This window comes from Ictidomys tridecemlineatus, chromosome 12 (assembly GCF_052094955.1).
Source record: "Ictidomys tridecemlineatus isolate mIctTri1 chromosome 12, mIctTri1.hap1, whole genome shotgun sequence".
In the NCBI taxonomy this organism is placed as follows: domain Eukaryota; kingdom Metazoa; phylum Chordata; class Mammalia; order Rodentia; family Sciuridae; genus Ictidomys; species Ictidomys tridecemlineatus.
The window spans coordinates 8,413,485-8,439,426 of NC_135488.1; the positions used below are offsets into that span (position 1 = coordinate 8,413,485).

Below are 25,942 nucleotides of genomic sequence, written 5' to 3' on the forward strand. Positions count from 1 at the left end.
AATAATGCTTGACAACACACTTTAGTTGATATTAGTGAGGTAATGTATAACAATTCAAAAAAAAGCAAAGAGGACACTATATCCAGAATATACTGCCTCGCACAGACTTTTTTTTTTAACCAAGGAAGAAATATAGACAAACTATCACACAAAATTCTATCAATAACACCAACATGAATAGAGAAGACATGAGTACCCGGATCGATTGAGTCAATGACTAAAAGTCCAATCACACCTTTGCTCTGTCATCCAAATTCTACTTATTAGATAGCTGCACCCATGATCAGACGGTAGATGCCAATCACAAGATTGATGTACAACTTCCTATACAGCCAGTGGATTTGGGATGGGAGTGTCATCTCCTCGATGAAGCATAGAATACAAGTTTAAGTATTTTCTCTCAGGGTTACTGAGCATGCCAGGATAATAGTCATTACACATAAAAAATTTCATTAGCTAGAATCCACCAGTAAAACAATTTTGCCAGTATCCTTCTCAATTTCAAAGAAAAAGGTGAGGATTGAAGGCCTGTAAGACTGAGATCTTCAAGCATAAGTAAGAGCATCTATGTGTTCAATAATTATTCAAACCACCTTCCACAGCTAATGGGGAGGGCTGTGTAGTAATACTTGTATTACTGGCTCTTCTCATGGAGGCAGAGTCAGGATAAAGTTAGGATCATCTCAGTGTGGAGTTAGAGCCTAAACCAAAAACTGTACAACAGTCAAGGGCAAATGCAAGTATCCTCAGGGAGAAGACACAGCCAGCAGACACCTCTCACTCAGAGTGAGCCGCAACCTAAGGAAGAACTGTGCCCCTCATACATACCCACACAGCACTCACAACCACACACAAAATGCAATGCACACAGACCCACACAGCACTCACAACCACACACACACACACACACACACACACACACACTAATAAAGGGAACTTCATGAAATTGACTTATTAATTTTGCATAAGATCTTGTATTTCTCTCATTATTACATGTCACATTCCACAACTAAATACTCAAGGTCACTCCACGGGACCTGGGCTGCACAAAATACCCAGAAAAGAACAGAGTAATACCTTTTCCTTTGGGTCCTCGGGTGGCTCTTCTGTTCTTAGGGGTCCCTGGAATGAGAGAGAGAGGAGCAAGTGCTGCATCCTTTTAGTGGGAAGAAGCCATTTAAATGAGGCAGGAGGTCAGAATTCAGGGGATGGAGTCAGCTTTGTGGTGTTTGCTGTAAGCAGATTGACTGATTTCTAGGAAGGCCTCACACAAATGCAGAGCAAGAGAAAGGGACACACAAAGGGAGATTTCATGAAACCTTCTATCCCTAAAAGGCAAAGGGCAGGATTACAAAGGAAACAGGTGAGTGTAACTCAACCCTAGGAACATGCCCCACAAAGAGAAAACACCAAGTCAGGAGTCATGCACTACCCCACCAGACTACATTGATCTTTCAGGTCCCTGAGGTGCATCAGTACTGGGACGCATGGTCATTCAATGTGGTCCCCACAATTACAGAATTCAAAAGATGTACAGGGATGATACAGAATCCAGTAACCCTGCCTGGAACCCCTTGACTGCCTGCCTCCATGTGGGGAAGGATCAGAGTTGGAAAAGTCACTCATAAGTCTCCCAGAGTATGGAAGATTGTCCCTGGGGCCCTGCAGACTCTGGGTCTCTACTGACACAGTGCTTCCTAAATATCCTGTCTAGATGACCCTGAGGTAACCTCACAGTTTGCTAGTTGGACCACTAGGGCTGTGGATGCTCTGAATTTCTGATGAGGACAGAAGGAATGAGAAATCTAATGGGGAGGAGGGTGAGCTCTGGGGTTCCCATTCTTCCCAAGAGTGGGGACCTGAGGGCATCTGCCCACCTCAGAGGCTTGGGCATGACTGGGGGGAGTTGGTCACTCAGGAGAGCCATTATGGGCAAGGTGAATATGATGTTGACCAAAAGGCAGAGCTGAGCTGGCAAGGTCAGCAGGAGATGCAGTGGGAGCCCAGGTGCCATCCACTGGCCACAGAAACCACAGCAGGCAGGATCCTGGAAGAGTCCCCTGGGAATGGGGGAGGTGTCCTCTGCTTTCTGACCCAGCCCCTTTTCTCTCCCTGAGCACAGCACGTGTCCAGGGAGAATCCCAGCCTGGGGTCCAGGGCTCAGCTCCTGACCTGTCTGTCAAAGAGGCTCTATGCCACTGCCCAGGTCAGCTGGGTTCTCTTCCCCACACTCAACCTGAAACATAGATTTGTAACATTTTTTAAACAAATGTGAGGTAACATTCCCTGCAAGATTTTAAACTCATGTATAATTAACAAGTTACCATGAGGAAAACCAATCATAAAGAAATGATTAATGCAAAGAAAATCAAGAAATCAGGGAAATACTCCATTCTACTTTCAAGAGGTTATATTTTGTCTTCCTCATCTAAGGTTCAGTCTTCCAAGTTGTCTCTGTGTTGGTTGTGCCTTGTTTTGAATTTAACATTTGGTTCATTGATTCCTTCATTTTCAGTTATTTATTTATTTATTTTTTGTAAAAAAAATTCCATATCTATAAAGCTCAATAAATCCAAGTTCAATAAATGGAGCATGCATACATATTATAACTTTTGATCAGATTCATTATATTTACAGAAAGGTCAGTGAATAGAAGAATTTGTAAATCAGTAATGACACCAGAGAAATTTTTTCTTTCTTTTCTTTAATGTTTAAATTTTTTATTGATTTTATTTTTTTAAATACATGACTGCAGAATGTATTACAATTCTTATTACAAATATAGAGCACAATTTTTATATCATTGCATAAAGTATGTTGACAGAAATTCATGTCTTATACATGTACTTATTTTGTTTTTTGAATTACAATTGTTATTACACATATAGAGTACAATTTTTCATATTTATGTTTGTATATAAAGTAGGTTGACAACCAATTTGTGTCTTCATAAATGGACTTTGGATAATGATGTCTATCACATTCCACCATCCTTGCTAGTTCCTTGCCTCTTCCCTTCCCCACCCTCTCCTCTTCCCTATCTAGAATTCATCCATTCATCCATTTATTTTTAACATGTATATGTCTTATATTTAAAGTGGTTCTTCTTATAGACACCATATAGTTGGCTCTCACTCTTTATCCATTCTGAGTGCTCTATCTTTCTATCTATCTCTCCCTTAGTTGACACTTTCACCATTCACAATATTAAAATGATATTGCTGTATTTAATATAATAGTAATTAATGTAGCTGTGTTTATTTTTTTATTGGTTGTTCAAAACATTACAAAGCTCTTGACATATCATATTTCATACATTAGATTCAAGTGGGTTATGAACTCCCATTTTTACCCCAATTACACATTGAAGAATCACATCAGTTACACATCCACATTTTTACATGATACCATATTAGTGACTGCTGTATTCTGCTACCTTTCCTATCCTCTATTATCCCCCCGTCCCTCCCCTCCCATCTTCTCTCTCTACCCCATCTACTACAATTCATTTCTCTCCTTGTTTTTTTCCCCATTCCCCTCACAACCTCTTATATGTAATTTTGTGTAAACAATGAGGGTCTCCTTCCATTTCCATGCAATTTCCCTTTTCTCTCCCTTTCCCTCCCACATCATGTCTCTGTTTAATGTTAGTCTTTTCCTCCTGCTCTTCCTCCATGCTCTGTTCTTAGTTGCTGTCTTTAAATCAAAGAAGACATTTGGCATTTTTTTTAGGGATTGGCTAGCTTCACTTAGCATAATCTGCTCTAATGTCATCCATTTCACTGCAAATTCCATGATTTTGTCATTTTTTAGTGCTGTGTAATCCTCCATTGTGTATAAATGCCACATTTTTTTAATCCATTCTTCTATTGAAGGGCATCTGGGTTGGTTCCAAAGTCTAGCTATTGAGAATTGTGCTGCTGTGAACAGTGATGTGGCAGAATCCCTGTAGTATGCTCTTTTAGGGTTTTCAGGAAATAGTTCGAGAAGGGCGATAGCTGGGTCAAATGGTGCTTCCATTCCCAGCTTTCCTATGAATCTCCATACAGCTTTCCAAATTGGCTGCATCAATTTGCAGTCCCACCAGCAATGTAGAAGAGTACCCTTTCCCCCACATCCTCACCAACACTTGTTGTTGTTTGACTTCAAAATGGCTCCCAATTTTACTGGGGTGAGATGGTATCTTAGGGTGGTTTTGATTTGCATTTCTCTGACTGCTAGAGATGGTGAGCATTTTTTCATGTACTTGTTGATTGATTGTATGTCCTCCTCTGAGAAGTGTCTGTTCAGGTCTTTGGCCCATTTGTTGATTGGGTTATTTGTTTTCTTATTGTTTACTTTTTTGAGTTCTTTGTATACTCTGGATATTAGGGCTCTATCTGAAGTGTGAGGAGTAAAAATGTGTTCCCCAGATGTAGGCTCCCTATTTGCCTCTCTTATTGTTTCTCTTGCTGAGAAAAAACTTTTTAGTTTGAGTAAGTCCGATTTGTTGATTCTAGTTATTATAATCATATTCTTGTGCTATGGGTGTCCTATTAAGGAATTTGGAGACGACCCAACAATATGTAGATAGGAGCCAACTTTTTCTTCTATCAGCCACAGAATCACTGATTTGATATCAAGCTCCTTGATCCATTTTGAGTTAACTTTTGTGCATGGTCAGAGAAAGGGATTCAGCTTCATTTTGTTGCATATGGATTTCCAGTTTTCCCAGCAACATTTGTTGAAGATGCTATCCTTTCTCCATTGCATGCTTTAAGCCCCTTTATCAAATATAAGATAGTTGTAATTTTGTGGATTGGTCTCTGTGTCCTCTATTCTGTACCATTGGTCCACCTGCCTGTTTGGTCCAGTACCATGCTGTTTTTATTACTATTGCTCTGTAGTATAGTTCGAAATCTGGTATCGCTATACCGCCTGACTCACACTTCCTGCTTAGAATTGCTTTTGCTATTCTGTATCTTTTGTTTTTCCATATGAATTTCATAATTGCTTTATCTATTTCTACAAGCAATGCCATTGGGATTTTGATTGGCATTGCATTAAACTTATAGAGAACTTTGGGTAATATTGCCATTTTGATGATGTTAGTTCTTCCTATTTGCGGATGATATGATACTATATCTAACATACCCAAAAGGGTCTACAAAGAAACTACTAGAGGTAATAAATGAATTCAGCAATGTATCTATGTTTAATCTCCTATTATAATCAAAATAAACACTATTAATTTTGGAGAGCCCTTTTCTCACAATGAAGTACTTGCATCAGAGTGATGTATTACACAGGTAATGGAAGAACACAGAAGCCCTTAATCTTTTCTGAATCTAGCAAATCTTCCCATACTAAGTCAAGACACAGGCTCCTGGACAGAGGGGGGAAGTGGGCAGCTACTGTTCACCCACTGACAGGCAGACCTGGAGAGGAAGTTTGTGCTGGAGGCTGAATTTCTGTTGGTTGAGCGCTCATCCAATGCTGAGAGTAATAATCAACCATGTCCTCAGCCTGCAGACTGCTCATGGCAAGAGTGAAATCTGTCCCTGACCCACTGTCACTGAATCTCCATGGGACCCCAGATGCCCTTGTGGATTCCCAGTAGGTGAGTAGCTTAGGAGCCTGTCCTGGCTTCTGCTGGTTCCAGGCCAAGTTGTCCTTATTATCATAATCCCATAAAAGACTGTGGCTGGACTTGCAGCTGAGGGTGACCTTCTCTCCTGCAGACATAGCCAGGGAGCCTGGAGTCTTGAGTTATCATGATGTCCCCACAGGCACTTGAAACCAGGAGTGAATAATAAACTTACAAGTGCACACACTATCAAGATCAAAATAATAGGCTACACAAAATGTGCTTTCTAAACATAAGTCATGAATTAATTAGATTTGTAAATAGTCATTCTTGCACATTAAGTCATAACCTTACTTTAAATAACATTATAAATAATTGAAAAGAATTTTATAATGAGACATATTTTCTGACCACATAGTGGCACTTTTACAAATGCTTACCTGAGGCCCAGAGCCACAGGAGCATGCACACCTGGGTCTGGGATGCCATCTTGCTGCCCCTGCCTGCCTGACAGAGCTCAGGTCTCATGGCAATTCCTTGCTTATAAAATGTGAGCAGCTGGTGAGGCCTGCAGGAGCTTATGCAAAACAGTCAGCCAGTAGGTGAGCAAATTGGCTGGACTGTGAGTGGGGGAAGCTTCTGATGTCAATCAAGACCCAAAACCACCAACATGTTATGGTGGGACCATAAAACACAGAACTCAACATAGAAGATTAAAGACAACAAACCACTAGAGGATCAATGGAAGCGTTTAGTTTTGAATAAAAAAATGTTTTCACTCTTGAGTTTCACAGAATTGAAAGACTTGTTATCACAGATAAACAAACAGGATAATTAATAAAACACACTAGAGAAAAATTAAAAAGAATGAGAGGGAAAGAGAGGGAAAAAGGGAAGGAGACAGGGAGACAAAGAGAAGTGACAACCTTAGGGCCACTTTCCATCCCCCATGATCAGGACAGACCTGAGCTGCGGCCACCTTGGCCCTGAGGCTCTAAAACCACTGCCCACACCAGGGCTCAGGATCTGGCTCTGCAGCCACAGCCAGAAGGCAGCCCGGAACCCACTCCTGGGAGCCCTGCAGGGCCACATTCAAGCCAGGGATCGGGCTCTCACCTAGGGTCAGTGTGACCAGGACCCTGAACACCATCCTCCCAGGACTGCCAGGACTGCAGCAGGCTCTGAGTAAGCAGGGAGGGGAGGGTGAAACAGGATCCCCTGGAAGTGGGGCTGCCCCCATCCTGCCAAGGCTGCAATTCCAAGGTGCATGTTGGAGAGGGGAAGGGCCACCAGCCTGCCTCATTTACAGCCTCAACTGCTGAGCAGCCACAAGGAGCCTCTGAGGAGACACAGCCACCCCAAGTCCTCTTGAATCCTCACACATGGTCCTGTAAGGCCCAAGACCACAGAGTCAAACATTCTGACCCAAAATCAGAAGGACAACTTGCATAGGAATATAAAAAATAAACATGATGGAGAGGAGAGTCCTCCCAGAAGTCATAGTGGGAATTGCAAAATTTTATTGAAAAAATAAATTCTACAATGGATATGAGGGGTCATAGACATGAAACCAAAAATTGCAACACATTAAAAACTAAATATTATTGATATTATATTGCATAATTTTATATCTAACGCAAATTATTTAACTTACCGTGAAACTTTAGCATTACATCAGAAATATTATTGACAATCAGAGAAAATTTAATATTTTCATTTAATCAATGTGATAATCCATTTTTCTTCCCCACAGAAGTAATATAGTGAGAACATTTTCTCAGTAATAAAACTCTAAAATAGAGGTTTATGATCAGATTCCCACTTCATGCAGGACTGCTCCATACTGAGTCATAAGCACCTCTCAGTCCAAGGCTTGAGAAGGTTCCTAATTTGTCAGGAAAAGAATATTACAAATCAACAAATCTCACCTGCCCCCTTCTGGAAAGTTGTCCAACTCCAAATTTCTGTATTCTCCCTTCTGTGATGAGCTCCACCTATTTCCTTTCATCTCAGTTACTTCTGCTCTTACAGATGAGGCAGATGGAGAACTGAGACTTGAGAGTCCAGAAACACCACCATGCCAACACTCCTGCTCCTCCACGAGTTCAGAGGGGAGCTGCTCACTCAGGATAGGGTTGACATAGACTAAGAGAAACTATGTCAGGATCCGCATCAGCTCCTTGGCACACATTTCAAGGTCCCAAACAGTGGAGAGGGTGTGTTTGATGACCTTGGATCTCTGGAAAAGCAGCTCAGTCTTGTTGGCCAAAACAACACAGCCAACAGTCTCCAGCTGGGAGAGGAAGTCTGACATTAATGTCCCTGTGCAGTGAACCCAGCCTCCTCTCCACAGTGACCTACTTGGACCAAGGCCCAGGAGAAGGTCAGGGCAGATGGAATCACTGTGAGATAGGCAGACCCTGGACACAGTCCTGTTCTAGAAAGTTGATCCCCTATTAAACCCAGGAATTGACATTTGCTGCCCAGTTTAACTGACATGGAGTAGCACAGGGTGGAGGAAATTCTCTCATCAATAAAAAAGGACCAACAGAATTTCCGCTCATCAATTCTGTCCAGTGGCCTCAAGGGGTTCTTCTCTTGTGAAAAATTTGGATGACTCTGATGTGTCACATACATGGACAGAACTAGGACAGGATGTCCACCAGTTAATAAATCTTACACTTAGGAATTTCACACTCACTGCCTCAAGTGGACATGTTCCTTCTCCTCTTTCCTTGATCAAGGTAAGAGGCTCTCAGCTGAGACACAGCTTTCTTTCCCACAATCTTGTTTTGACCCAGGTGCTCAGATTTTATTTACTAGGACAGAAAAACATCAACATCCAACACTGTTCCTGACATTCTGCTACTTCTTCAGGTCACAGCAGACACCAGAACCCCTTTAGCTACCTCTACCCCATGTTGTGGATGATAGAAATTTACATATCAAAATTGTGAGTTGGAACTTGTCACCAAGCTAGGAGGGAGCCAGCAAGGGGGCTATCCATTTCTCAGAGGCTGACCTCCACATAGCAAGGCTCCCATGATGAAGCATAATGTCCATGCCACAGACACCCTAGGCTGTTCCTCCATTAAATTCCCTCCAAATACAGAAGACATCTGATGTCCCTGGGCTCACAAGCAGTTCCTTCCCTCTCTCCCACACACTCTGCACCCAGCGCCAACCAGGGCATTTGCATACCACTCCATGGTGAGGGCCTTCCTGCAAGGCTCATATAAAAGGTCAGCTCTAACCTGCCCTTGACTCACAAGGACTCCTCAGCTCAGCTTCTCAAAATGAGCCTCCCTGCTCAGTTCCTGGGACTGCTGCTGCTCTGGATCCCTGGTGAGGACAGAGGGGATGAGGTGCGAGAAGGGGGAGGGAGGGGGGCCCTGGGCCCCCATTCTGCCCATGTGTGCTCTGTTCACATGAGAGATGTGCAGGTCTAGCCTCCAGGATGAGGCAGCTGAGGTCAATTAATGTGAGAGAGTATTCCAGAAGGAGCAATCTACAGGGTTCTGATAGAATTTGTCACATAATATAGGAGGATGGTGTAGGTAAATCATAGAGAGGATCCTATAGATTACAACATTTAAAGAGTTTTTAAATAAAAATAATTTTATTGTATAAATCAAAACAACAAAAATAATTTAGCCTGAAATATACAATAAAGAAAATGCAAAAAAAATTCTTTTCCAAGGTATTCACATAACATTTCATTGAACTGTGATTTTTTTCAGAATCCAGTGGGGATGTTGTAATGACCCAGACTCCTCTCTCTGTGCCTGTCACCCCTGGACATCCAGCCTCCATCTCCTGCAGGTCTAGTCAGAGCCTCCTAGACAGTGATGGAAATACCTATTTGAACTGGGTTGTGCACAAGCCAGGCCAGGCTCCAAAGCGCCTAATATATAAGGTTTCCAACAGGGACACTTGGACCCCAGATAGGTTCAGTGGCAGTGGGTCAGGGACAGAGTTCACTCTGACAATCAGCAGGGTGGAGCCTGAGGATGCTGGAGTATATTACTGCTTGCGAGGTACACATTATCCTCCCACAGTGGTGCAGCCCCGAACAAAAACCTCCCTGCCTGGGTGGCCCAGCTGCCACATGAGCTGCTGGTCTGGGCAGCAGCTCAGCAGATTCTCTGTCCTGTGAGAGGAAGGTTCTGGGAACTCAGGGACCAGGTGCAGCTGAGGGCTGTGGACCATGACTGCCTGGGCCATAGCTCAGGACACACCCATGAGTGGTACTGTCAGCTGCAGCAGCCTGGCCTGGCATGTGGAGGTCAAAATAGAGGTGTCCAGGGACCTTCTGAATGAGCAGACAGGATGAGAATGGACACTGCAGGAGCACCAGGACCTGTCCTGGGGAGGACATGGTCAAGTTAGTGAAGGAAGAAGTGAAATGCTAGAGGTCCCTCCAAAAGCTCCTGTCTGTGAAATTCAGAATCAAACCTAATAAAACAAACAAGCAAGTGAAACAGAAAAAATGACTTTGCCTGCAATAAATAATAAAAGGAACTTCGTGAAATTGAATTATTAATTTTGCATAAGATCTTGTATTTCTCTCATTATTATATGTCACAATCCACAAGTAAACACTCATGGTCACTCCAGGTGAACTGGCCTGCACAAAATGACCACAAAAGGACAGAGTCATACATTTTTCTTTGGGTCCTGTGGTGGCTCCTCTGACCTTATGGTCGGTGGAATGAGAGAGACAAGCAAGTGCTGAACCATTTTATTGGGAAGAAACCATTTAAATGAGGCAAGGGGTCAGGCTTCAGGAGGTGAAGTCTAGCTTTGTGATGTTTGCTGTCAGCAGATTGACTGATATCTAGGAAGGCCACGTCCAAAGGCAGAGCAAGAGAAGGGGACACACAAAGGGATTTTCCATAGAACCTTCTATCCCTAACAGGCAAAGGGCAGCATTATAAAGGAAACAGGTGAGTGTTACTTAACCCTGGGGACATGCCCCACAAAGAGAAAAGACCAAGTTAGGAGTTACGACACCCATATGGAAGTGGCCACTGTTTCCCAGTCCATCTTCTAATTGCTATTCAAACTCCACAGAATTATTACTCTTAGGTCACTGAAGTACTTAAGTTGCTCCCACAAGTCCCAGAGCCACAGTAACATGCACACCAGGGTCTGGGACTCCAACCTGCTGCCCCTGCCTGCCTGACACAGCTCAGGTCTCATGGCAAAGTCCTGCTTTATAACATTTAGGCACTGACAGGGCTGCAGGGGCCTCTGTGGAGACAGTAGCTCATGAGGAAGCAAACTGCCTGGACTGTGGGGCCCAGCAGAGCCTCTGACACTGTGCATAGACAGAGGATTAATGAAGAGCTTTTATTGTAACTCAAATTACTTGGAGTGGATTCAGTAGGAAAAAAATGTGAAGCTGATTACCCCAGATTAAAAATCTTGGACAAATAATAAAACATGCTGGAAACAAGAACTGAGAGAGAGAGAGAGAGAGAGAGAGAGAGAGAGAGAGAGAGAGAGAGAGAGAGAGAGGGAGAGAGAGAGAGGAGGGAGGGGGGAGGGAGGGGGGAGGGAGGAAAAGAGGAAGTCAGTGGAGGGAGAGGAACAGAAACCCCTTCTGAGAGTACTGAAAAACCAGGTCCAACCAAATTCTATAGTTAGAAAATTAGCATTTCCAAGGAAAATGTAGAAATCTTTTAACACAGAACCTGGAGAACATGTCATCTGCACTTGCACAGGACAGGAATTGCCCACATGACTCTTCTAGGTAAAGGCAGGTGGCAGCAGAGGAAGGGCTCAGGTGCACAGAGGATTGTAATATAAGATTGAGTTTGTGCAACTTTGTTTTTTATTTAAATGTTTTTTTAACATATAATCCACTGTGTACTCATTAGAACAGTGATCATGGGATGTGTAACACACCACAGTCAAATGCCTGAAGACAGCACAGTTGACAACTGTTTCCTGTAGAATCCTGCTGCTAGGAAAGCTGGGAGGGTCCTCCTGGCAGGAGTCTTCCAGGGGTATAGTCAGGAACAGACTCAGCCACCAAGAGGCCCCAGTGCCCTACCTGCTGCGTCCCCTCCAGCTGTTCAACACTCTTCCCCCTCACAAGATAGGGCTGGCCTGTTACCAATCCAGGACGAGGAAGTTGAGTGAGAGACTCCAGAGGCCAGGACACTTAGACTCCTGCCTGCTAACCACTCTGGGAGGAAAACTGCTCCAGAGGAAGCCAGAGGACCCCTGGTGAGGACCCCCTGGCAGTCCAGGACTAGGCCACAGTGAGAAACCCAAGGCCTTGCCAATGGCAGCTTCAGTTGGCCAACATAGGGAGGCCCCTGTAGACCCACCAGAGAAGTCCTTTCATGGCTGCTTCTGTGGTTAATACCCCGCAACACTGGGAACAAACCTTGAGCCAGAACCACCTGGGAAGCCCCTCCTGATTACTCAGAAATGGATGGGGGAGAGTAAAATGCTAACATATTCAGCAGCTGGGTTGGACACTATTTCACAAAAGAGAACATGGGGCACACAGAGAAATAGCCAGACTGCAAATGAAGTATTGGGAACTACATTTTCTGTTGGATGTGGAGAGCAACAGTGCTGCACTGGGTGAGCAGACATTCTTAAGTACTGTGCTTACTATTAGCAACTTGCAGAAGAGGTCAGTTCTAATAGATTTTTTTTCTGGCAAACTACAGAATTGTTCTTTGTTATGTCTTATACTGTTTCTCTTGGGAAACAGTGATATTTTTTTCTTTTTAAAAAAGAAGTTTTTGTAACAAGTAAAAATGACCTTCAGTAAGTCACTCACTTTCCAGTCTTAATTTCCCACAGCAACAGGTAGAGGCCATATGCTCCACATGGTGCAAACACAAAGGGATGGAGCCTCCTCAGTGTGAGTCCCCATGTGACTCTGTGTATTAGTCCCTGCCTGGCCCTTGAGGACACAGCCTGAGCAAGATTTTTTGGTACAAGCTGTGACATGTGCGAAGTGGTAATATCCACCAAACTAGAGTGCCATGAGTGGATAAAAGGAAATATGAGTGTCAGCATTTATAGACCATGGTGTCTTAATTTCCTATAATGTTGTCATCTAACCAGTTAAAAATGTGAAATTAAATTTATGCTTGAAATCTAGATCAGCCTCTCCAGGGCTGAGGCTCTGGTGAGTTTATTTGCAGGTGCATGACGCCCTCTGGTGGGTAAAAAGTGGAACATCCTAGCAGAGAATTCAGTGAGAGGAACCTGAGGTGAGCCACACCTGTGTCCACAGGGTCCTGTGCTCTCTGTTCTCCACACTGATGCCTGCAGCTCCAGGAAGACAGCTCAGCCACCTGTCCACCTCATGACTGAGACACTCACACTTAGAGAAAATCCCAAAAACCAGCTGTTACTCCTGGGAATCTGGGAAGAGGCTAGAGCAGAAATGTCCATCCAAGTCACTCACTGAGGTCAGGCAGAGATGACGTCTAAACCAGGTATCAAGGGCTAATGTTGTGTCCATCCTCCTTCTCCAGTCCTGAGTCTTGTAAAAAGCAGGAGAGAAGAGGCTCAGCATGAAAGAAGTATTTTAAATACTCTGAATATATCTCTTCAGATGCTTTAAATGGGGCTTCTGTTTTCTTTATCTCAGCTCAGTGGGACATGAATGAATAAAATCCTCCTAGTAGTTGGAACCTGAGGGCTGTGCTGAGTGATTTCTCATTGGATCCCATGTCTCTGAGTCTCTGTTTTTCCATAGTTAAGGCTACATGTCAGATTCTCATCCTCCTTCCTATCCCCATCCCCCTGTCATGGTCCTTCTCTAGGATACTTGCAGGCCATGGTCAGATTGTCGCTCCTCTCTTGATTTGTCTAATTGCTCAAGATATAAGAAGGACGGATCCATGAAATCTAAGTCCAGCCACATTCATGGAGTTTCAGTTATGAGCCAAGAGCTTGGTGTAGCTCAGTGGTAGAGTGTTGCCTGAAATGCATGAGACCCTGGATTTTATCCTCAGCATTGAAAGAAAAGACAAAGTAAGAAAGACACACATGTCAAAGTAGTGACCACACACACCATCCACACTCCTGCCTTGGCATGCCTCAAATTCTTCCAGGATGCTCAAACTCACTTTTGTTCTGACATTTATAAATCTATCTTGCTACAAAGAAAATTTCATTGTTGTATTAATCTTCCTTTCAAACAGAAATTCTAGAGCTGAAGAAGATAGTGAATGAAATGAGAAAATGGTATAGAGAGCTCAAAAGTAAACTCCACCCTGGAGAAGAAAGGACCTGTGAATTAGAGTGTGTGAAACTATCCACTCCTAAGAGAATAAAGAAAAAGAAAGAAATGCAATGAATAAAGCACACTGGGTGTATGTGACAGGGTCAAAAAAAATGCTTTATAGGCATTCCATAAAATTAGGAGACATTTAAAAAGAAAAAAAATGTTGTCAAAAGTAATAATTTGTGAAAATTCCCCAGATAATAGGAGGAATATGGAAATTCATGTTAACTATGCTTGAAGGTCCCAAATAAGATTAACCTAAGATGGTCACACTAAAATATAATATAAACAAATTATGAAAATTTACAGACAGAGATAGTTTTGAAAGCCACAAGAGAAAAGCAACTCACAACATCCAAGGGAACTTCCATGTGACTATCAGAGATTCTCAGAATAAATATGCAGGCAGTAGGAAAGAGATTAATGTCTGCAAAATGCTTGGTACAAGACTCTAAAGCAAGAATAACCAGTCATTGACCCCACTTTTCCGTATGCAATTTCTAAGCTAAATTTAAACAGTTATCAAAATTTACCAATTTTTCATCCTCATAAAAAATAGAATCATGGGTGATGAGCTGTGGTGTATCTAGCTCTCGCATACTCTTGCAGGTTTCTTGCAGTCAGTGACCAAAATTTCAAGGTTCACAGTATTTCGTTTCTATTTATCCATTCTTCCCTTGATTGGCATTTAGCTGATTCAGGTTGCAATTTTCACAAATAATGCTGTGCCATGCCTGCACATGGGGATCTGTGCTTATCTGTATGTGCTCTGAGTGGAAGGCCTGCATCACAGGTATCTTTACAGTCATGGCAGGTCTCCAACTCAAGTACCACTTCACATTTCCAAACATGAGTGTGTTCTAGATCTTTCCCCAGGCTGCACTCCATGTTGTTCATGGTTCAGTTTTATGATGTTTCTTCTGAAGGTTTCTGTTGGTTTGTTGCAAATTTCACTCTCTGATGATTATTGATGTTGAGCCCATTTTATATACTAGATGACTGTTTGCATATGAGACTGACAGAGAGCTTTTCCTATGAAGAAGTTTTGTTCACAGGTTTTGTAATAATATCTTTGTCATAAAAACTGACCATCTATGCATTTATCTGTCTCCGAACACCAATTTTTTCCCCTGGGCAGATTGGCTGAGCTCACCCACCACCAGGGTCCTGCACCCACAGGGTAAGTACTCATCATGGTACTTCTTCTGATTTACTTTCTTTTAGCTTCCTTTCACGCAATGGTTGGTGGAGCACTACTGTGCAGAGCAGGGCACACACCTTCAGGGACACCCACTCATGTGGGCCTGATCTGATAGTTGAGTGCTGGGGAAGACAAAAAGAAAGAAACAGGGTACAGAGGAACTTCTCCAGGCCTAGAAACCTCCCCCCAGTGGCCTTCAGAGTCTACCTGCCTCTGAGAAGTGCCATCAGCAAGTGGAGGCAGCAGAAGGAGAAGCTGGGGCAGCCTCACACTTCTGCTCCCTGGGAGGTTTTTGTCATGGCCTGTGTCACTGTGGGAGGGAGGTCATCATTCTGTAGACAGAAATAAGTAGCAACATCTTCAGGCTCCAGGCTGCTGATGGTGAGAGAATAATCTGTCCCAGATCTACTTCCACTGAACCTCAGGGGGACCCCAGATAGTAAACTGTTGTTATAATAGATCAGGAGCTTAGGAGCTTGCCCTGGTTTCTGCTGGTACCACTTTAAGTAATTGCTAATGCCCTGACTGGCCTGGCAACTGATGGTGACTTTTTCTCCTTGAGATGTACACAGGGAGCTTGGATACTGGGTCATCATGATGTCACATTTGGTACCTACAATTGAACACATAAGAAATATGCACACAATTTATAATGTCATAAGAGGATTTCCCTGAAGACCAGGCAGCACTGATAAAATTGTTCTTAGCAAATTTCCAGTGCTCTCCCTCCATACTTGGAAGGCAGAGCAGGAGGAGCCCCAGGAGCTGAGCAGGGGCCCTCATCTCCATTCTGTGTCCTTATGGAGACGGGGACTGACTCCTGCACAGGGTGTGAGCAGCCTCTTAAGAAGTCCTCAGGGCAGTGGGCTGTCTGTGGGCATATGCAAATCAGCAGGGCTGGACAGATTGTGCACAGCTGAAAAGAGGCTCCTCTCAGGCCTGGCCAAGTGTCCCCAGGTGTCCCAGCATAGGCCAGGGCATCACAGATTTGCCTAGAGAAAATGTGTTTTCTCAGAGGCACAGGATAGATCCATCCCTCATTCCTGTGAGCAGAGAGACCTCTTGGCCTCATCAAGGTTCAGGACACACTTGTCATACTCACTCTCCAACCAAGACCAGGTTCATGAGCTCTGTCACAGCCCCACACCCTTCAGGAGGAGTGACTGACCTCTTCCTTTTTATACCTGAGGACAATATTTATTCCAGAGAGGCTTCCTCTACACCTGACTCCTTGAAGACCTGGGCATGAAAAATCATCATTGTTACCGGCCAGAAATGCAAAAGGGGTAAGAGGGAGCAACAGAAAGGGCCAAAAATTGTGATTGGTAAGGAAGGTAAGGATGTTGCCCATGTGCCTGTGCTGTCTCTTCATCCCAGCTGAGCTCTGGGCCTGCTTCATCTGAAGGCTCCAACACATCCTCTGACCTTGGCTGCTAAGGTCAGGAGTTGGCCCTTCCACACCTGAAAGGTCAGCTCCCTCCCTGTCTGCAGGCTGCTTCAACCATCAGGCCACATGTTCCCTGAGATCCTCTCATTATTGTATGTGCCCCTAGCACAGCTCTACCTGAGGTTTGGCTTCAGAAGCTAAAGATCTCCTGGACCAGCTGCTCCCCTGTCCTGAGTCTCCCATGTTTCCTAACCTGGCTATTATTCTCTCACCAACTCTCATCCAGTTAATAAGAGAACACTGTCCCAGAGGCTGGTGCAAGGCTGGGGACACATGCTTGGTGAGGAGAAAGATGTGTCAGAGGACTGGGCTGGAACACCCTCCATGTTGCTCTAGCAAAGAAGATACCTGGGTGGTGGAGGGATCACTGGAGCAAGGTGAGGAGGGTGTCCTCACATGCAGATGGATTAGTGCAGGTCAAATGTGGAACATGGTGAGGAAGACACACTGCAGTGTGGCCCCAGTGTGCAGGTGGGGGACATAGGCAGTGGGAAGAGGGCTTCTGTTACACTTTACATATGAAGGGGCCCCAAAGCATTATTGGGTGAAGACCTCATTTTGGTACTCATCCATTTGATAGTATAATGATTTAAATGATTTTGGGGGTAGAACCTAGTGGGAAGGAGGAGGTCACTGAGATTGTGCCCTGGAGGGTGATTCTGCACCCCAAGCCCTACTTAGTACCTACCTGGACCCAAAGCTGAGCAGCTTTCTTCCACACAGCCCTTTTACCACGATACTTCTGCCTTGGAAACAGCTGATCATGGACTAAAACCATGACCCAGAGTAACTCGTACCTCCTCTAAAGTGTTTCCCCCCCCAGGTTTTTTTCACAGTGACAAAAGGTAATTGACACAGTATCCATACCTGTGTGAAAAGTAGGTTGTGTCCTGGCAAGGGGTATCAGACCAGGATCAGGGTACGTTCACCAGTGGGCATGAGGATGTCTAATGGAGGGCAGGCCAATGTCAAGAGGTTGCTTTCAGTCAGAGGAATGTTGGTGGGAAACAGTGCACCAGAGATAATCAGAGCCACGATTCTCACTCTAGGTGGAAAGTATTCCAAACAAAAAGGGACATCACTAGAACAAACACAATTTTGAATGGAATAAAAAATACCAGGTTAAACTAAGAATTGTATGTAGGAATAGATAGGAGTGTGCATGCAGATAGATCAGGAGATGATAGATGTTGAGGTTCATAGATGGGTTGATTGAGAAAGTTATTTACACATTTTCCTTAACCCAGGCACAAGAGCCCATGCTCCCAACATGCACTCCCAGTGCCCAGACTTATTTGCCACTAAAGGAATCTTATCAGAAACCCCTGCACCACCTTGAATTGGAAAAAAAAGGAAGTCCTCCAAAAATGATGAGACCCTGGCAAAAGTAAAGAGAAACTACCAGGAAGAAGCCTCTCACTGGCCAGATCTGGGTATCTTGAGAATCAAAATTTGTAATTATGAAAAACTAACCCTTTAAAGAAAAGATGATCCATGAGTTTAGCCTGATATTTATACTTTGATGAGAAATGAGATATCTATAATGGACTGAGGAAGTTTTCAACAATTTCATGTTAACTCTTTTGAGCTCTATTGTTGGAGATGCATCATCGCAAGGACCTTGGGCATGCTAGGTAAGTGCTCTGCCACTTAGTCACACCCCCCAGACTCTTGCTCATTTAAAATAGACAAAGAGGAACTACAGGAGAGAAGTCTGGGACATTCCTTTAAGCCAGGAATCCATATGAACATCTGAAGTAGAGAGACAGATTGAAATCAGGCACCATCCACTAGGGAGCTCTTACAGAAGAGCATCATTTCTAGATATTCCTTCCAGAGAAGCTGCAGCTAACTTCTACCATGATTAGAATTTCCTAATTGACAGACATTGTACAAAACAGCTTTGTGCGCTCTCCAGAAGTGTAAGATAATGAAGTTCAGGAAAAGTTCAGCCAAAGCGGGTTGCAGCAGCTCTCAGCTTGTGTCTCCCAGTACAGGTACTGTAGGCTGCAGAATGCTTTCAGGGGATGTGAGGCTCCCAGAGCAGCACTGAAGCAGAGTCCCCATGGGAAGTTACAGCTTCCCATTGACAATCCTGAGCCGAGGGGCAGGTGAACCATGCTGTCTCCATGGGAAGTTACAGCTTCCCATTGACATTCCTGAGCCGAGGGGCAGATGAACGGTGCCGCCTTCCTCTGATCCACCATTTTGAGAACCACTTTCAGGATTTGGTATTTATAATTTGATTTCCTTGATTCTGCTTGATTTGGGTTTGGTCGGCTCTTCTTTTATTAGTTTGTTTAAAAAGAAGCTAGGCTACTGATGTTAAACTTTTCTTCGTTCATTACAATTAAAAACATTGCGATTCCTATGTTTACATTATTTCTCCTTCATGTGTTTATATTTTGCCAGAAAGCAATAGAAAATCTGAATTTTCTCTCACTTTAGAAGAATCTGAGAAAACTGAGGACCTGGGAAACTGGGTTAGAAATCACCTGGAGGTATATTTCTGATGCTCTTCACCTGAGGACCTCCCATTCTTAATGGTCTTCTCACAGGGACAATTGTTGAGAAATATTTTTTTTAAATATCAAAATGGTAAAGAATCTTGCGTCCGCAAGACACATAGTAGATGATGTTCACACTCACTACCCTGAGACATGGGCACAGTGGACAGAACATGAGGTTTGCTTTTGGGTCAGGAAATATTAGAAAGGTGAAGGGATTATTATACAGATACAATTAACATGCCAAGGCAGTTCATTTTAAGTCAGTCAAAATGAGATTACTCTGGGTGGGCCTGATTAATTCACATTAGAACCCTTAAAAGGAAGTCAGGCTTTCACTCTTGTGGAAGGATTCTTTATTCTGGTCTCATTAATGAGCAGCCCATATGTAGGACCTTCTGGTGGCCTGCAAGGTCCTACAGTAGCCTCTGACTAACAGCCACCAATAACCCAGCATCCTCAACCATGCAATGCCCAATAACCTAATTCTGCCAAAACTCTTAGTATTCTTGGAAGCAGATTTTTCAAGTCTGCAGATGAGGATGCAGCTGAGAAATCACCTTGATTGCAACCAATGAGAAGCTGAGGATAGGACCCAGTCTAGGTCTTCCCAACTCATCTCCCACAGAAATTGTGAGATCACCAGGGATGGTGTTAATTATGTGCAATCCAAGTTACAACAGAGACTGAGGCAGGAGCAGATCAGGATTGAGGCCACCCTCAGCAACAGAGTGAGATAATGTCTCTAAATAAATAAATAAATAAATAAATAGTGCTGCAACAGAGCTCAGGGGTAAAGAATCCTGAGTTTAATCCACTGTGCAGATGGAAAGAAAGCAAGAAGGAAGAAAGGGATGGAAGGAGGGAGGGAGGAAGGAAGGAAAGAAGAAAGGAAGGAAGGAAAGAAGGAAGAAAGGAAGGAAGGAAGGAAGGAAAGAAGGAAGGAAGGAAGGAAGGAAAAGGGAAATGGATGAAGCTGAGGGCTGTGAACCACAACTGTGTCAGCCACAGCTCAAGGAAAACCCATGCATGGCCCTGTTAGCTGTAACAACTTGGCCTGGAGCATGGAGGACAACACAAAGGTGTCTAGGCCCTTTCTGACAGAACAAGATGATCATGAACACTGCAGGAGGAGCATGACCTGGGCCCTGGGCAAGACTCTGGCACAGGCAGGGGATGGTGCAGGAAATTTATAGAGGTCCCCTTGTTCTTGCTAATTCTGTTCATTGTGAAATTGAGATTCAAACCTGATCACAAACTCATATAGATAATTTAGTCTTCAATAATTAATAGAAGAAAATCATATAAATGGCTGCTAGTAATTGACCTCAGTCCTGTGCTTCTCTCTTATTATTCCAGGACCCAGCAGGGATACAGTGATATGCCAACTCCACCCTCCCTACCCCTCACCCTGGAGAGCCCACCCCCATTTGGGAGAAATCAGAGGTGGAGAAATCACTCTAGGCTTGCAAGGTGGTGCCCTGGTGCCCTGTAGGTGCACATTAATCAAATTCTGGCTTATCTCTCAAGGTGGAGGGGACTTGACCATCACCTTCTCCCATCACAACATCAGACACAACTGGCCAGGAATGGACCTTAATAGAGAGTGGACACGGGATGAGGAAAGGTCAGGAATATGTCATCAACTGTGTCTAGGGTGACAGAGCTAAGGACCTAGAGAATGGCCTGTGGAAGAATAGCACTGTTGAGGTCAGGAGAACATGTGGAGTATGGAAAGATTCTTACCAGGAGCCAAAGCCTTCACCTGCAGTGGAAAATTAGCTTTGCCCCAGGTCATTGTTGTTTTACAATTTTGTTAAATTATGGAAATAAAAAGAAAATGATGAGAGGGAGGGGAGGAGAGAGATAGAGAGAGGGAGGGATAAAGAGAGAGAGAGAGAGAAAGAGAGATTTCAAAAATAAGAGGAAATATATTTTAATAAATAGAATTTTACAGAAATGGTAGGATATATCCATAGACTGAAATACTGGATGGGCAGATAAGTAGAGAGATAGAGTTCAGAAATGGTAGGAAATGAATTTAAACAGGTTTAGTGTCAGAGGCATTCTCGCACGTGATGTGAGTTACCTCCCTGGCTGGGTGAGAGGCGCTTAGACACAGCTGTGTAAGAGCTTTCCCCCACACTTCTCCAGATCTGAGGACTTGTCCGTGCAGAGGCGTGCCTGGCCACTGCACCAAAGATCCAATCATCATCCCTGACCTTGGGATGCTGCCCCCCTTAACCTTCATTGGATGGGACTTTCCTTGGAATATTTTGTTCCCCAATGAAAGTCCACCCCCTGGCATGTTTTCTCTCTCACACTAGTCTCCTCTGTAAACCTCTCTACTGAATTAGGTGGCTGGAGGTGGGAGCTAGGAGAAGCCGTCCCAGAGCTGGTTTTAAAGGTAATAAGAGTCTTGTCTCTTTAATTTAAAACTCCTTAGCAATTTCTTATGAATCAAACCTTCTGTCACGAAGCCAGCACTGGTCACATGGCAGAAGTTGAAAGAATGATAAAGGCTTGCCATCGGAGAAAATGCCCATTTATTGAGGAAAAGCTCTGCATATTGATAGAGCAGGGGGTGGTTTCAAAGTTGGCATGGGGTGCTTTTGATTGGTGGGTAAGAGTCAGGTGAGCCAGCAAGGCTAGTCTGATTGGTGGGTAAGGATCAGATGAGCCAGCAGGGCTTACCATTGGACAGCTCTTCTTGGGGGATGGGAAAGTTAGTCTTTGGAGCCAGAGCGACTCCTGACATCTACCCCCCTCTTTGTTATCAAATGGGAGTGAGTATAGATTCATTCTGGCTGCTTCATGCTGATATGGGATGGTGTGGAAGAAAGAGAGGAGGGAAGTAAGGAGCCCCCACAGGAGGGCAGAGAAGGCGGGTATCAATGAATGTTCCTTGCCACCACAGATCCATGATGACACCAGTTCATTTGGCATAGGTCTCAACTAGAGGTATCATCAGTAGCCAGGAGTTGGTAATTCTTGAGGAGAAGCTGGCTAAAAGCTTAATTAGAAATTTTACCCACCTGAGTCTGAATGAACTTTATGATAAGGGAAAGAAACAGGCACAGGGAGTTTTTATAGCCCAAATCTAATGGTGTCTCTGGGTCGGCAAGCTGCCTTGTTAGCCCAAGGAGGCATTAAGTGTTCAACCCTGAGTGGGTAGTTGACTGTTCAGCCTTGAGCGGGGATTGGGCATTTGGGCTTGAAGTAAACAGGTGATATAGAACTAGATAGAGGGTTTGAGAAGCCAGGTCATTCTGCAGCTAAAGTTGTTTGGCAGGCCCTGCAGGCCCTGGAGACCAGCCTGTTCTGCACCTAACAACCTCAATTCAACTCTTCATTCCTAGTCCAATCTAGCTTCCTCCCCTCTCTATTAAGGCTGTTCTTCAAACTTTCTCCTACCTGGGTGTACCAGCTTGGTTCTCTCTTTGCCTTTCTCAAAGGTGGCCAAGGGAGGATGGTGGCCCATTGTTACCATATTTCCCTTTGAGAGCAGTAAGATCTCTCCAGGTTTTATGTGAAACACCACAATTTTAAATACTGATACTTGAAATTCTTACAAAACTTGGAGGGTAAACAAAATACACATGTTTCTCGTTAGGCCTAGAAGGCAACTGGTAAAGTGCTCTCTATGATCACGCTTATTCAGGGGTCACCATGCTCTGGACATCTAAGTGGTTTGTCAGAAGGACAACACACAACAGTCCCACTACCAGCCAGATTAAAGCAAGTGGGGGTGGTCTGGCTGGAGGGGGCCCTTAGTGTCACTTGCTTTGACTATTTAGACATAGGGCAAAGAGAGGACCCAAGAGGGGCCAGAAATGAAGGGGAGCATTGACAAGAGTACTTAATGACAGGGGATGATCATTGGCTCTTCTGATGAAGGTATAGGAGTGCTGGGCTTAAGCCTGGAAATATGAATCCACGAGGTAAATTGGTTATTAGGTAGTTTTGAGTTAGGCCACAGAGGGTGTGCACATAATCAACTGAGCAGGGCCCTTCCATTTTGGTTTTAGAGGGGGCTTTTCCCCTGGTGGGCAATAGTAAACAAGTTGACCAGGTGTTAAGGAGGTAGGGTCTTGAGAAAGACTGGGGTCAGGAAGGAGCCAGTCTTGATAGCACCAGAGTTCAGAGCATAGATGAAAGAGGAGGGGAAGGGCATAGGTTTTGGAGATGGGTAGGGGTTCTATAGGCAATCCAGGAGGAATAAGGGGATGGCCATACATGACTTTGAAAGGTGAGAGATTAGAAGGCTTTTTTGGCAGGGCCCTAATGTGCAATAAAGCCAAGGGGAGCACCTTTACCCAGTCCAGGCTTAATTCCTGGTGAGCTTGGTGAGGGTCTCTTTAAGGGACCAATTGGTCCTTTCAACCTTTCTGGAAGCCTGGGGGCAGTAAGGGCAATAGAAATGCCAAGGGAGTAATAGTGTGTGAGCCAGTCCCTGAGTTATCTGCGAGGTGAATTCTGGGCCATTATCTGATTGGATAGAAGTTGGCATCCCAAAGTGGGGGATTATGTGAGTAAGCAATAGATCAACTACCGTAGAGGCCTGTTTGTTGGAAGTGAGTAAGGCTTTAACCCATCCCGAAAAAGTATCTACCAATACAAGAAGATATTTTGTGTTTTTTACTCGGGGCATGTTGGTAAAATCAATCTGCCAGTCTGCAACCGGGGTATGACCACAGGCCTGATGAGAAGGAAAAGGTTTAGGTTTTAATGGAGTATGGAGTATTTCTATTGGTTTTCTGGCAGATCTGACAAGTGGAAATGATCTCTTTTAGGAGGGTCTTATTGCGTGGGGAAAGAGTGAAATGAAAGTAGAGAGTGAAGAAACTGGGAGAGTTGTTGGGGATATTTGGGCTGATCCCTGGTGGTAACAAAGAATAGCGGAGAGGAGGTAAATCTCTGTAGGGAAGCTGATTGAGCTGCTTGATGGACCTTGGAAGTCCCCATAGTAGTAAGGGAGGAGTCAGTTTGGTGGGCCTTGCAATGGATTATTCCCAGTTGGGAAAGCAGCCTGGAGGCTCGTAGTAGGCCAGAAATAAGTGTAAAATTAATGACTGCCATCTCTCTTGGTCAATAGTCCCCTTTCTTCCAAATGGCTGCATGGGAGATCTGAATATAGGGAGAGGCTTTTTACCTCTGCTAGCTCGCATGCCCTTGTGGCAGCTATAAGTTCAGCTTGTTGGTTTGTGGTATTGGGTGGGAGAGGTTTTGCCTCTATGATGGATGAGAGGGAGCTGACAGCATACCCAACTACATTAACCCCTTTGTGTATAAAGTAGCTACCATCTGAGAACCACACAAGGTTCGAAGAGAGCAGGGGTCCCTTAGAAATGGTGGTAGGGCAAGGTAAAATCATCTCTAATACCTCCAGGCATTTGTGGATGGGATCTTGGAAGGGAGAAGATGAGAGGAGGAAGGTAGGGTTTAATGGAGAGCAGGGCTGAAAAGAGATGAAGGAATTTTCAAGGAGAGACACGGAGGGATAGAACCCTGGAAGGAGGAAGTGACTGTAGCCCCTTGTGAGAAAATCCTTTAGATGGTGAGGAGATGAGATGGTTATCGTGGAACCAAAGTTAAGCTTGTGAGCTTCTTTCTAGATGTCATGGGCTGCTGCTAGGGCTCTGAGGCTTGGGGGCCAGCCCCTGACATTGGGTCAAACTGTTTGGATTGTTAGGCCACCAATGCAAATGTGGGGCCATATTCCTGACCCAGAATGCTCAGACTTTGTCCCTGTTTTTTATGTACATAGAGGCTGAAGGGTCAGGAGAGGTCAGAGAGATGCAGGGTGCGTGCCCAGAGGAGGACCTTTTTAAATGACTTCCCTACCACTGAGAGTAGGGGTTCATCTTGGGGGCCCTTGGCCAGATTATATAGCAGCCTGGAGAGGAGGGAGAAATTCAAAAGTAATCCAGGCCCTAAAGTACCCAGCCAAACCCAAGAAGGAGAGTCATCTTTGGTCTTTGGTGTAGGTATAGACACAATAAGCTGTTTTCTGTCTAGTGTAATGACCTTTTTCCCTTGAGAGATTGAGGACCCTAGATACATGCTATTTGGGCCTTTTGTGGAGAGGCCCAATATCCGTTTAAGGCCAAGAAATTAAGTAGGAGAACTCTGTCATCTGTTGAGTGCCCTTTGGCGGGCTAGAAGAATTTGTAGAGGTTTACAAGAGGTGCAGAGAGCAGGATTGGATTAGAGCAAGAAAAAAGCCTGGAAGAGATCCCTTACAATGGAGGGATCCAGGGACCCAAAAAGAGGAAATCTGCTTTGGTTGTCTAAGGGATAAGTGGGTCAGGCTTGGGTGCTATATTTGATCCAAGAGGCATTGTAGGGGAGAGTCGAATGGAAGAGAGGACACATTACCCATGTAAGGAGAAGGTAAGAGGACACAGAGAAGGAGGAAACTGATTTATTGGCAAAAGAGGCGTCCCCACTAAAGCCAAAAAAATCAGGAGTGCCTAAGTGGCAGGTTTGAGCTGCAGAGATTGGTCCTCATCAAATCCTGACAGTCAAAGCTCTCATCCTGGATGGAGCCAGAGCAGTGAAAGACCTTGGCCAAGGCTTTTCAGGACCCCTCCTGGAGAGGCCGGATACTCCCAGGGCTGGAAAGAGGGGAGAGGAAGGGGTGGGTAAGCATCTCTCTAGCGGCTGAGTCTTAAAGATGAGAGGACTAGGACTTTTGAATCTGCCCAAGGAAGGAGTCCCTGAGGGTCACCATAGCCTTAAAGGCTGTGGTGGGGTGCTTTCCTCCATGCAGGTGGGCAATGAGGTTTTCTGAACAATAAAGGCTGTGGTAGGGTGCTTTCCTCCCCGAAGGTGGGCAAAGAGATTTGCCATATGATAATCAACATATTGCAAGATGGTGGATTCGGAGCACTGGAGGTGAAAAGATTGGAGGTCAGAGGCCAAGGTTTGTCCAAAGAGGTGTGGACTATCTGTTGGG

The 25,942-nt window shown here is 44.4% G+C and overlaps 1 long non-coding RNA gene across 1 annotated transcript; it reads right to left on the bottom strand.

Annotated features, from left to right (window-relative positions):
• Nucleotides 1-1,078: 1,078 nt before the first annotated feature.
• Nucleotides 1,079-7,977, bottom strand: LOC144369531 (uncharacterized). The gene is made up of 2 exons (XR_013429329.1): nucleotides 7,495-7,977; nucleotides 1,079-1,122 (listed from the first exon to the last, which is right to left on the bottom strand). It is a non-coding gene; the product is annotated as an uncharacterized LOC144369531 (long non-coding RNA).
• Nucleotides 7,978-25,942: the final 17,965 nt, after the last annotated feature.